Here is a 13,910-nt window from a genome sequence, read left to right as displayed (position 1 = left end):
GCTTTTGGTGTGCAGTGAAATCTTATCAGTAAAGATCGTCTGTTAAATACAGCATGTTTATAATTCTGATTTTCATGCATAGTTGGATATCACCTTTGTTAATCTCATTAGGCTTTTTCTTGACCACTCACTTTCTGTGAAATGACTCTTAATGGACTCTATATCTCCACATCCCAAAACAATGATCTTCTTTCAGATATAAATTATGTCTCAATGTTCCTTTGCTGATAAAAACCACATATCAAATAAACTTTTAAACAACATAAATGTGAATGATCCCAAGTTTGTAATAAATATCACATATTCTAAAGACTAACCAACATACCAGTATTTATTTAAAATGTCCTTTAGCTGTTATATCTTTGTATGAAGGATTCAAATTGCTCTTATCTGCTGCAAAGTCTGGGTATTGCTTTTAAATAGAAATTGCAAAGTACAGAGCTCATCCGATATAGTTATTTGGGTGAGGTAAATTGAGTATAGAAGAATCTACACTTCTGAGCTCTTCTGTTGTATATACTAAGTATATAACAAGTTTAAGGAGATCCAAAGTGGATAATATTTTTAATTTTCTGCTATTTAAATAAAAGTTTAAAAGCCCAAGTTTAAAAAATAAATAAATAAAAAAATAAAATCCCAAGTTTTAGTTTTGAGAGGAGAATAACACTATATGTATGATATAGTACAGAAGAACAACGAAAAGCTAAAATATATCTACAAATAAATATTTCCAGTTGCTCAATTCATACATGAACCAACAGCATGATGGTTCATGTATAAATTGTAATGATACATGTAATGATATATTACATGTATCACCAAAAAAAGCATATATATTGTAACACCTCCTTATATTTAGAATGAGGAATAAAAATTGAGGAAACAATGTTTTGAGTATCATTGGTAACTTGTGTGTGCCAAAGATGAGTTAATACATATTATACAATCATTTTCTTTTTATGACTTCTTAATCAGGTGGCTAATTTTATAGATAATTAAGTTGCCTATGTCCATTGAATAAATGAAATGCAATAAGCATCTCATTTGTCTCCCATTCTGATGTGGGCTTAATTGAGTTGAATTTGAGAAGTTGATTTAAAATATATGAAAGAACCTATGAAAGCTAAAGATAAAAAAGGAATTAAAAAAGGGAATCTTTTTTTTTCTTTTCCCTTTTATTTTTTATTTATTTTTTTTTATTGTTGGTTGTTCAAAACATTACATGGTTCTTGATATATCATCTTTCACACTTTGCTTCAAGTGGGTTATGAACTCCCATTTTTAGCCCATATACAGATTGCAGAATCACATCAATTACACATCCATTGATTTACATATTGCCATACTAGTGACTGTCGTGTTCTGCTACCTTTCCTATCCTCTACTATCCCCCCTCCCCTCCCCTCTTCTCTCTCTACCCCCTCTACTGACCTTCATTTCTCCCCCTTGTATTATTTTTCCCTTTCCCCTCATTTCCTCTTGTATGTTCTTTTGTATAACCCTGAGGGTCTCCTTCCATTTCCATGCAATTTCCCTTTTCTCTCCCTTTCCCTCCCACCTCTCATCTCTGTTTAATGTTAATCTTCTCATGCTCTTCGTCCCTACTCTGTTCTTAGTTACTCTCCTTATATCAAAGAAGACATTTGGCATTTGTTTTTTAGGGATTGGCTAGCTTCACTTAGCATAATCTGCTCTAGTGCCATCCATTTCCCTGCAAATTCTATGATTTTGTCATTTTTTTTGTCATTTTTTAATGCAGAGTAATACTCCATTGTGTATAAATGCCACATTAAAAAAGGGAATCTTGAGAATAGAAGAAAGATCAGTGGAGATAAGAGAGTGGACCAACGAACGGGAAGGAAAGGGGATGGACTGGAGAATGTCACTGACAAAATCATACTAGGCACGTGTATGAATATATCATAATGTACTTCAATTTTATACACAACTCTGTGGTGTTTTAATCAGCTTTTTTCACTGCTGTGACTAAATGACTTGACCAGCACAACCATAGAGGAGGAAAAGTTTATTTGGGTTGGGAGTTCGTCACAGTTTCAGAGGTCTTAGTCCATAAAAGGCTGGCTCCATTTCTCAGAGCTCAAGGTGACCCTGAACATTATGGTGGGACAGTTTGGCAGAGGGAACCAGCTCACCTGGTGATCAGGAAGCAGACACAGAGAGACTCTACTCTCCAGATACAAAATATATATCGCATAGCCACACCCCACCTGCCTGCAGTTACCAATCAGTTAATTCCATCAGGGATTAATTCACTGATGAGGTTAAGGGTATAGCCCAATCATTTCTCCTCCAAACCTTCTTGCATTGTCTCAAATGTGAACTTTTTGGGGACACTTCACATCAAAACCATAATAAATGTATCAATTAAAACAATAAAGATATCAATACACAGAAGATCAGTAGAGTAGAGGAAGGGGATCAAGGGGAGGGAGAAAAGGAGGGAAGGGAATAGTACTTGAGATTGAAATGGAAAAAAACTATTTTGTATATTTATGAATATGTAAAAGTCCTATTATGTATAATTATAATGCATTAAAAATAAAATAGAAACAATGATAAAATATATGAAGGCAGTAAGAGACATGTGCTGCCATTTATTAATGTTTAAATTTCTTGTTCCCATTTCACAAAAAAATGTCAGTTAATACAAGGTTGTTGATATTGAGCATCTGTCTAGAGAACCTCTCTCTCTTTCTCTCTTTTATTTTTATTATTTATTTATTTATTTATTTTTGGTATCAGGGATTAAACCCAGGGACACTTCACCTCTGAGCTACATCCCCAGTCCTTGTTGAGACACAGTCTCCTTAAGTTGCTGAGGTCCTCATTAAGTCGCTAAAGCTGGCCTTGAACTTTCAATCCTCCAGCTTTGGCCTCCTGAGTTGCTGGAATTACAGGGTGTGTATCACTGTGTCTGGTCTCTAAATGTCTCTTACACTGAAGACAATCTCTGATAGTATGCAATTTTAAAATGCAATTAATAACTAGTAACTATGCAAAAAAGAATTTACAATATGGTATAGTTAAAGTATTAAAAATTAGGTATATCTGCATAATTTGTTGAGCAAGTGAAAAAGAGAATAATACATAATTCAGTGAGAAAAATCTCATTAAGGGAATAATGGAGAGAAGAACTTCAGTATGTCATTGTCATCACCATTATTCTCTTGTCATAAATATATGACAAAAATATACAAAAGAATGGAAAAGGAAGGTAAAAAATACGTATTCTATTATTTAACATATGCTATAATGTAAGACATTACAGAGGGTTAATGTTGGATATGGTCCATGTGACTAGTGACATGGAAGGCTCCTATCCTTTGTTGGAACATGGGACAGAAGGACACTGTTGGGCTGTGGTGCATCAGCATTGCCACTTGGGTCATCAAATTTTGGAGACCTTGTGTTGGAGTTTTAGTAGTTGAAAAGATGCAGTGGGAAATGCTGTTTCTTTCTTTGGGAAAGAAAATGGCAAAGATGCATGCAAATCTCAAGAAACATTGATTATGTAATACAATAAAAATGATACTTAATATGTGGATTAAAAACTGAGAGGGATCCAAAAGACTTGTTTAATAACATTATGTTAAAATGAGGTTGATCAGAGTTAACTCATTCTAAAATCCTTATATTACTTGGTAGAAAGATAAATGTTTTGATTAATTTTATATTTCTATATTTCTGTTTGCATTTTAAGAATAGCAATTGAAAAGGTTATAATAGACTGAAACCTGCATACTATTATGAAGAAAATATGTAATGAAAAAATTTAAAACTCAATCTATATGAGACAATACTTGGAAAAAGAAGGGAAAGTAGAATAAATTGGATAAAATAAGTTTGCAGGAGAAATAAATTCAAATATACAATATAATATTTGCATGTCATAAAACTATGGAAAAAAAGCAAGAGAATAATAAACAAGGTTTCATGATAGTTTCTCCTTGGGAGGGACAAAGTTGAATGCTGGCATGGAAGAGTACAGAAGAGCTTTAAATGGGGAGCAATGTTCTTTTTCTTAAGTTGGGTAATAGATCCTTAGATATCTGTCTGTGTTTCAATATATACAGATACAAAAATAGGAGGCATAAACTCTATTTCTTTAGCTATTGTACACCTATACATAAAAATGTTTATAAATTAAATTCAAATTCAAAGAACCAATTAAATTCAAATTGTTAATATTAATATAATGTCATTTTGTTGAAAATGGGCCAGGATGCTGCATTTTTTTTAAGTTTGGCACACCTTAATTACTGTGTGTGCTATGTGATATTTCAATTCATTATTTAAAATCTATCTGAATTAACTTTAAAACCATATGTATAAACACTTCATTAACATATGTAATTTCCCTCTTTCTCAGTCTGAAGTTTGGTTTTAATATAACAGATGCTGATACTATTTTATAAGAAAAGGCAAACACCAGCATAGACATTGGTACAAATGCCCAGTGAAAGGGTCCTTCAAGGGAGCCAGAGTATGTAATTAGTTTTTAGATAATCATCTAAATAAGTGAAAACACAAATCATCTAAATAAGTGAAAACACAGAATTAAAGTATTTTTCAGAAAACATTCCAAATCTTACAGATGAACTACATAGATCTCAGTCAAGAGAACTTCAATATTTCTTTGTTGAAATCGGATAATTATTTCTTAACATGCAGGGAGTGCTGTGTAAGACAATAGTTAAGCAATTTTCCTGATAAATTCCATGAGATCTACCAAGTGGAAAGATTTGCTTTCTCTTCTATACCTTTTTCCTGGAGCCAAAAGATATTTCCTTCCCGGGACACTAATGGCCCTTCATGGCATACACATTAATCTGAGAATTCAGAAACTTTGACTTGGAAGTCTGGATGCCAACAGTGGTGGGTGTAAAATGAAGTAATTTATGTGTCATAGCTAATTAAGATTATAGTATTTCAAGGCATTTAAAATTCAAGTTCAAAGAAATTTTAGTGCTTTGGTCTGATAGGTGGTGTCAAGGAGCCCTTGAGAGAGCTTCCTGCCTACAGCAACAGGCATGCAGTATCTCATTTACCATGTCCTATAATTAAATAAAGCAAAACTTCACTCAGGCTTCCTTTGAGTACCAACCTTTTCAAAGAAAATGTGGTCATTATTTGTTACAATTTTATCAGAAAGAAGAAAGCTTTTGTGGGATTTATTTTATGATCTTTTCATTAGGAAATAGCTTTGATTGATTTAAACTATTTTTTTCTGATGTAGAAAAAGTATAAAATTATGAGTAGAAAGGAAGAAAAGACAATTGTACAGAAAAATTGTGCAGATTTATCTACTAGAACTAAAAACATTGATTTTTATATCCAACAACAGGATTTTTTTCCCTCCTAAATGATGGATTCTGATTCTTGTCCAGTCCTACTGTGAAGTGGTGTGTCTACCACAACAATCTGTTTGCCTGTACACCAAGAGTTAGCTATGGGAAAACTTATAGCTGCAACATACAAAATAGTAGCTAGGCAGAGTGGCGCATGCCTGTAAAACCAGTGGCTCTGTAGGCTGAGGTAGGCAGATCAGGAGTTCAAAGCCAGCCTCAGAAAAAGCAAGACACTAAGGCACTAAGCAACTCACTGAGACCCCTATCTCTAAAGAAAATACAAAAAATAGGGCTGGGGATGTGGGGATGTGGCTTAGTGGTCAAGTGCCCCTGAGTTCAAATTCCGGTACCCCCCCCCCCAAAAAAAAAAAAAAAAATATATATATATATATATATATTACACACACACACACACACTTATTTATACATATGTATATATGTGTATATATATATATATATATATATATATATATATATATATATACACACACACATATATACAAAAAATAGTAAAAAAACCTGGAAACAATAAAATGTCTATTCACCATATAATAAGGAAAAAAATGTGGTATAGTCATATAATGGAAAACCACACAACATTGAAAATGAACAAATTACAACTATACATTAGGACATGAGTGAATTCCACAAATAGTGAGGGAAAGACACTAGACACTAAATAATACATTCTGTGTGATTTAATTTACATTAGATTAAAAATAGGCAGACTAATTCATCATGCTAGAATTCTGTCTTGTGGTTACTTTAGATAAAAGAGAACTGATTGATCGGGCATGAGGGGGCTTTAAAGTAGTGGCAGGGCTTGATTTCTGGGACAATACTTACTGAGTATTCATGGCCGAGTTCCTTAAACACTTGAAATTTCACTTGTGAAATGGGATTATGTTTACCTCAAGAGGTCATTGTAAAGATTTAATAACAACGTATGAGATTGGTGATGCACACTGTACCTGATATGTTAAATTCTCCAACAGCTGTAATTGTCACTGCTATTACTATCAGTATGCAGCTGTGCATTCAATATGTTTTGAAATTTTATATTATTAAACATGTTCAAATACATATATTTTGGAGGGGGAGCTAGCAGAGATCAAACCCAGGGGGTCTTAACCACTGAGTCACATTCCCAGCCTTTTTATTTTTTTATTTTGAAGTAGAGTTGCTAAGTTGCTTAGGGCCTTCCTAAATTGCTGAAGCTGGCTTTGGACTTGTGATCATCCTGCCTCAGCCTTCTAAACTGCTGAGATTAGACATGTGCTACCATGTCCACCCAGTCCCTATGATAGAGACCTACAAAGGAAAGATCTTTTTCTTAATATGGGAATTATTGTGCTTCTCCTAAACAAAAAGTGTTTATTATTGTCTAATTTTAATTGTACACATATTGTGAATCCTATAAATATATATACTGGCTTCCTATTTTGCTATCAAATATCTTAAAAGAAAATCTGTGTGCTTACTTTATCAAAAGTGTAGAATCTTATAGCATGCATTTTCTGCATAAATTCCATTTTCCTTATTCAGTTGTTTTTATTTTGCTTTTTATTTCATTTTTATGTAAGTTACCTTAGATCATTTTGAAGCAAGAAGAAGAGGGTCTAAATAAGTAAACAAATGACACCATATTGAATTTAGTTATGGAAATATTTGCCAAAGACAGTGGTACTTCATAGTTGACACTTCATCTTAAGTGAATACATGAGTGATTTGGCACCTGGGATGTCCTCACAAAGAGTGAAAACAGTGCAAGGTTTTGGAAAAAGTCAAAGCCTATAGCATTATTCATGAATAGTAAACTGGACTTAAATGCACTGAAAATGAATTGAGCAAATCAATATGGCCCTGTGGGCAATAGAACATTCTATATACTGAGCATGGAAGTGCAGGCAGTAGATGATTTTTGATTGTAATGGAGGGCCAGGATGATAGCAGTGAATACACAGAAGAGACAAATCCAATTGGAAGAATTAATAATCCTGGTAACATATGATAAAGCAAGTGAAAATAACTAAGAAATAAGACTGTTTTTTGCTTCGAACAAGAGTGGGAATTTGAAGAAGAGCAAGCTAAAGAAGCAATATTCCAACAACTTTTAGAGGTCCAGGAAGTTAATTAATGGCTTTATTGTAAATTATTTACAAAATCTGAACCTGTGAACTCTGATGATTTAAGCTGTACATTTCATACACTAGGTCAGTGTTATATAAATTTTTTTCTTTGGGGTTGGGTGTAAGCAAAGACCAGTTCAGAACAACCAATGGATAGAGCAGAGTGGGGAAAAATCCACTGTGGCTTCAGCATTTTAAAAACAAAACAAAATATAAAAGCACAGTTTGTATTCAAAAATCAGTAAAACCACTACTAACATGATCTACATTTAGTATTTTTTATTAATTTCTTTACCCTCAACTATTTATTAGTACCAAGTGCATACAAGGCCCAGTGGTAGACAGGAGGGAGATGAGTCTTCGGATAATTACTTCTTATATTTTGGGAGAACAACCCTAAATAAATATCTATTTCTATAAAATTACTCATATTTCTTTTTTATTTATTTTTTTGCATTACAATTCTTAACACACCATTATGCAATAATTTATCATATCTCTGATTATATATAAGGTATATTGACACCAAATTCACATCTTCATACATGTATTTTGTAAAATGATGAGGGTCTCCTTTCACCATCCATACTATTCCCCTTCTCTCTCCCTTTCCCTCCCACCCCTATTCCCTATCTAGAGGTAAAAATTACCCATATTTATAGTAAGCATACTATTCCCCTTCTCTCTCCCTTTCCCTCCCACCCCTATTCCCTATCTAGAGGTAAAAATTACCCATATTTATAGTAAGCTTATAGTATAGTAAGATATAATAACTTCCTTTTTCTACTATGCTACAAAAAAATGTTATCTACAAAATACAAATTGCTCTCTCTGTGTGATTAGTTCTGTAGATTTAAAATCACATTGCCACTTACAAAGCAGCATTACTAAAATAATGAATACTTCTTTCTTATTGATTTCTCTGGAAACTGTCTTCCTTATTTCATTCACACTTCATCTATAATTGGGAAAGGGAAACTACTAAATTGATAAATTCTACAAGAGGGGAATATATCTTGATACGAAGTGTTATTACTGTTGACAGTCCAATAAGAGAGACACAATGGAAGAATTTATGGGAGTTCTTGAAATTGGCTGAAGCAATTTTCAACACGCTGTATTTCATTCTTGGGAAAACTAAAGTCATATTTCTTACACATTTTTTTTTAGAAGTCAACATCTAACAGGCAATGGAGATTTCTCCAAAAGCTGTCTGACATTATCCAATTTCATCAACTTTTTAAAACTTAGGTATTTGAGTATTGGGACTTCTAATTGTGATGTCTAGTCATTTAATAATTCTAAGAAGTTTATTTTACAAGGTATGTGCCTGGCAATAACATTCCATAGTTGCTTAAATGCCTTACTTTTAGAACTGCCTGTGGGGAGCACTGGTAGTTACACCTGACTTGGGCACCGTGAATTTACTGGTCAGATAGGGAAACCTTAACTTGCATGACCTTGACATATCTACTCACCTGCTCTGGTTTTCATTTCTCCACCTTTCATTTGATTTTTTTCCTTTTGTTTATTCCTCTATGAGGCATGTTTCTCAGGAAAAACTGGAGGGTCACTTTCCTCGGTATCTACTCATTCCTAACATCTTTTCCATGTTCTATTTTCCTTTCCTTCATTTTTTTCTTTGTTTTAAATACCTGTGTTGATAAGTGCTTTCACTCCATGGTTCTGAGGCTCCTGGATCAGATTGAAGCAGAGATTTGGGAGATGTATTTTTAAGTATATTATCATTATTTTAAAGGTGAAGAAGTCAGCTTTAGGTGAATTTCCTAGAGTTGAACAGAGTTCCATGTTCAGAACTGATATATAAATATGATGGCTCGTGAACAATGAGTCCTGGCTTCTTAATTCCTGAGTTCTATATGTTTTTCCATCATGGACCTTTACATTTATTTTCTTCTATATAGCAGTAGTGTATCCCATGTGTATTCATGGTCAAATTTGGTCAAGAGTACTCTGTAAATTGAGAAAATGACCCTAATATTGTGAACACAAAATAAAATTATTGTGTTTTTCATAGCTTAATAAATGATCTTGGCATGCCATTTAAATTTTAAATTATTTTAGTGATATTTGTATGTTTTACTTCACTTTTGAAAACATTAGAATATTTGTTCCTCAAAAATATTTGTCAGAAGAAAACTTTTCTTACAATGTTTAAATTATAGCAAGAAATGTTATTTGAAATAAATTATTGCTTTTTTGCTCATGCGTGGTGTCTTTCTGCTATTCTTACAAATGCTCCAAACACCAACCCTAAAGCATGCACATTGTCCAGTATGCCATCAACACATATGTAATGGATGTGCTTTATTAGTCTTGAAGAGATAAAGGAAATAGTCAAATGACCAGTTTAGAAAGTGAGGTTGCCCTTCAATTTTGGGAAGGATCTTTGTTCATGCCATTTTCATACTTGAAGAGCTTTGATGAGGGCATACAATTCTTAAAGTAAAACTTATATCTGGCTTTTACCTTTCCAAAATAGTTCCCTGCCCCATTACCTCTGTCAATCCTCACCCTAACCCACAGGCGACAAACTCACAGGCCAGTGGGCTTGTTAGGTAACATACATGAGTGAAGAAATCCAGGGAAATAAACATGTGCTTGCTGTTTGAGTGATAGCTAAGAAGACCTTGGAGAAGGTCTTCTGCAAGTGTCTAAGGGGAGGATATCACTCAGCTGCATTGTTGGTTGCCCCACAGAAAGAAGGGTCCAGTGTTGCTAAGGGTCCAATGTGCCCTGCTTTTCTTTAAGAAAAGGCATAAAAATAGCTATTTAATTATGAAATATCCTGATTTCTTTCCAAAGCTTAGCATTTTGTTGGCCATGTTGGTGAGCTATTTTTTTTTTATCTATTTGCTGGTCGCTGGTCTCTCCAAAGTCACACTTGAGCAACATTGACCACTTGCAGTGTGCTTCAAATAGCGTATTGTCACAGTTCCAGCTCTGACTCATGTTTTTCTTTCTGCTTGAATGCCCTTCTCCACTCCCCTACTTGACAACACCCTCCTCACCCATTCTTAAACACCAGCTTGAAGACAATATTGGAAAAGTATTTCCCTGCCTCCTTCCTCACCTGGTCTCCAACAGACTAGCAGAATCATGCTGTTCCTGTGCTTCACTTAATATTGCTTGCACGATATGGAGGAGCCATGATGGAACATATTTAGGTGTGACTGATAACTCTTCTCCCCCACTGGCATGTAAGCCACTGGGTTATTTCTCCTCGAGTCTTCCATGCTTTTTACAGTGAGCCGAATCAAGAATGGCCAATACTTGCTGAGATAGAATGAAGAGTTCTTACAAACTTCTTTTTTTTTTTTATTAGTTGTTCAAAACATTACATAGCTCTTGACATATCATATTTCATACATTTGATTCAAGTGGGTTATGAACTCCCATTTCCCCCCCATATACAGATTGCAGAATCACATCGGTTATACATCCACATTTTTACATACTAGTGTCTGTTGTATTCTGCTGTCTTACAAACTTCTTTACTTGTATCTTCATTAGTATGTATTTTCTTTCTGTACCAGAGCAAGAAAGCCCACAAAGTTCCAATTTTAGTGAATTAGGACATATCCAAATCATGTCATTTTAACTTAATTATTTCTTTAAAGATCTTATCTACAAATTCAGCCACATTCTAAGATACTGGGAATTATAACTTCAACAGATAAAATTTAGTAGGGGATGTTGGGGGACTCAGTTCAGCTCATAGCAAATGGGAAGGTCAAATTCTAGAACTTTTCCACTTCCCCTCTACTCCACCTCATAACCTAGCAATGTCTGTGGGGACTAAGAAAGAAGGTGAGGAGATCTGTTCCATTTCTCTTTACTGGACTGGTCACATGCAAACATTTGCATAGAAAATTGTTCTGCTCCTTCCAAGCCATGTCTGATGTTCTCCATGGGGCTGGCCTACAGAGCTCATGGAATGAAACTTGACTTACCCTAGTTTTACATCACAAAACTTTTTTTTCCAACAGTTCTTTTTCATATGGTTCTGTCAGCATCTGTGTTCTAGAATCTGCCTGGTTTTATATAGGATGATTCTTCTAGTGAGATAGAAGATTCTGTTGTCGAAATTGTTTTTCTAAAATAAGTTAACAGATAAATTTCTAAGCAACTTCCTCTGAAAAGTTATATAATTAACATACTACTTACTAAGATTCAAATTTGGCACTGCTACTATCTAAAACAGTTTTCCTTTATGTTCTTAAAAACATCAAATACTTAGCTATATTGGTAATACTGAAACTAAAACCTTGTTTAACTAACTTGAACCTCCCCTGAAAACTTAGGGACATCTTTAATCACAGACAAGAATGTTAATTTCTACACTCAGTAATCTATATGACTAAAGAAAAAAATATTTTTAATTAACAGGCAGGGGTTTGAACACATGAGTGCTCTACCAATGAACTCTTTCCCCAACCCTTTTTATTTATTTATTTATTTATTTTGAGACAGGGTCTCACAAAGTTGTCAAAGCTGGCCTTGTGATCATCCAGCCTGTGCTTCTCAACTAACTGGAAATACAGGTATGTGCCACTGCACCTAGCAATTTTTTTTATTTACTGTAATCATCTATGTTTTTCTTTTTTGCAATGATTTAGTAAGATATTGGTAGGGTTTGTTGCCATGGGTCTCTAAGTTATCACTATTATTGGTTATTGAATACCAATAAGGTGTTACATTGATGAATAATCAATGTAACCTTTCCTTTAAGACACATGCAAATGTAGCATGATCCCTCCAGGTAAAATGTATACACTCACCTCCCTGGAAACCTCACAGAAACACACCAAAATCTGGGGAGTGCTTAAATTTGAGTGGCAGAAATTTAAGTAATTTTAGTTTCCCATTTTTGTGTTTTTCTATATTTTTTCAAAAAATAAAACATTTTGTATTTATAATCAAAAAAAAAAAAAAAACCACCCAGGAAAATTTGTATTTAAAAGGGAACAAAAATATACAAGTGATCGGTCTAACGTTAGTGGCCAAATCAAATGAACTATTTAGCATATTATTCTATGGCTTATTCATTTTTTTAAAGTGGCAAAACTTTATATGACCTTAAAATGGTTGGATTAAATTCTATTGAGAGAGAGACTGAGGACTGTTTAAGCATGAACCTACATATATGAGGCAATCACGGGGAAAGAAAATGCACCCACAACAAAGCCCCACAGATTTTCATGGTTTACACAAGGCAACTGTGCTCTGGTTCAAAGAGAATTGTTTCAGGTCATGCTTTATGATTTCTTGTCACCACATTATACTTACCAGATTTACAGGCAGAAGTCCCAGTTTTCTCATTCGTAGGACATGGATGAGATTTACCTCTTCCTCCTTATTTGTTAAAACTATACCAGCTCTTAGAGAACAAAAATAGACAACACAAATGGAAGGTTCTATAAACTATCACATAGAGTTAGAAAAGATTTACTTTTTATAGGACTGACATACGTTGAGAAAAAGAATCTGAGAATGATAGAAATATTCAATCATTTATCCTTTTTCCCCCCGTCTTTCCTTTTCTTTTTTTGGGGGGGTGGGGGGAGTGACAGTTGGAGAGTACTGGGAATTGAATCCAGAGGCATTCTACCACCTAGCTACATCACCAGCTCTTTTTCATTTATTTATTTTTTATTTTGAGCCAGGGTCTTGGTAAGTCATCAAAAAGGTCCTCAAACTTTCGATCCTCCTGCCCCAGCCATCCAATTTGCTGGGATTACGGGCATGCACCACCCTGCGGGGCCTTAACAAATATTTTTAAAGATGGACTGCCTGTGAGTGTGATTGGAATATAAGATCCCTGCCTCTTTGAGGCATACAATCTAGTGGAAAAGAAAAAGGAAGGAACTGAGGGAGGGAGGGAGGAAGAAGGGAGGAGGGAGGGACAGAGAGAGAGAGAGAGAGAGAGAGAGAGAAAGGGCAAAATAATTACCCAATTGATGCAAACAATAGTGTAATCACATAATTATTTTACAATTAGTTACAGAAATAATAGTGCTTAGTACTATGAAGTAAAGATCATGTGAACATAAGCATTATTCATTGAAGGTCTCATGTAAGTGGTTTTATCTTGCCCCTTTAAATACAGAGATTGAACAATTCCATCAGGAATTCAAATAGTACAAATGAACATTCTTTCGGATATTCTAACACTACACAGCTGGCTCCTAGGAGGAGAATCAATGACTAACTGGCTATAAAGAAGCATTTTTTCGTATTAGGGACATTTTCAGATTTAACTCATCTTCAATCACAAACTTACACGTAATTATTTTACTCTCAGTTTCTGCAGCATCTTTGACCTTGTTGGAAATGTCAGAGAATTGTCGGACCTTTATGCAGCCCCTACAGAGCCATTATAAGCCCATTT

Source organism: Marmota monax, unplaced genomic scaffold, assembly GCF_021218885.2.
Source record: "Marmota monax isolate L192 unplaced genomic scaffold, Marmota_monax_Labrador192_F-V1.1 WCK01_AAM20220418_F8-fsc00063, whole genome shotgun sequence".
Lineage (NCBI taxonomy): Eukaryota > Metazoa > Chordata > Mammalia > Rodentia > Sciuridae > Marmota > Marmota monax.
The sequence above is the reverse complement of the archived record's forward strand: the minus strand, read 5'-3'. Positions refer to the sequence as shown.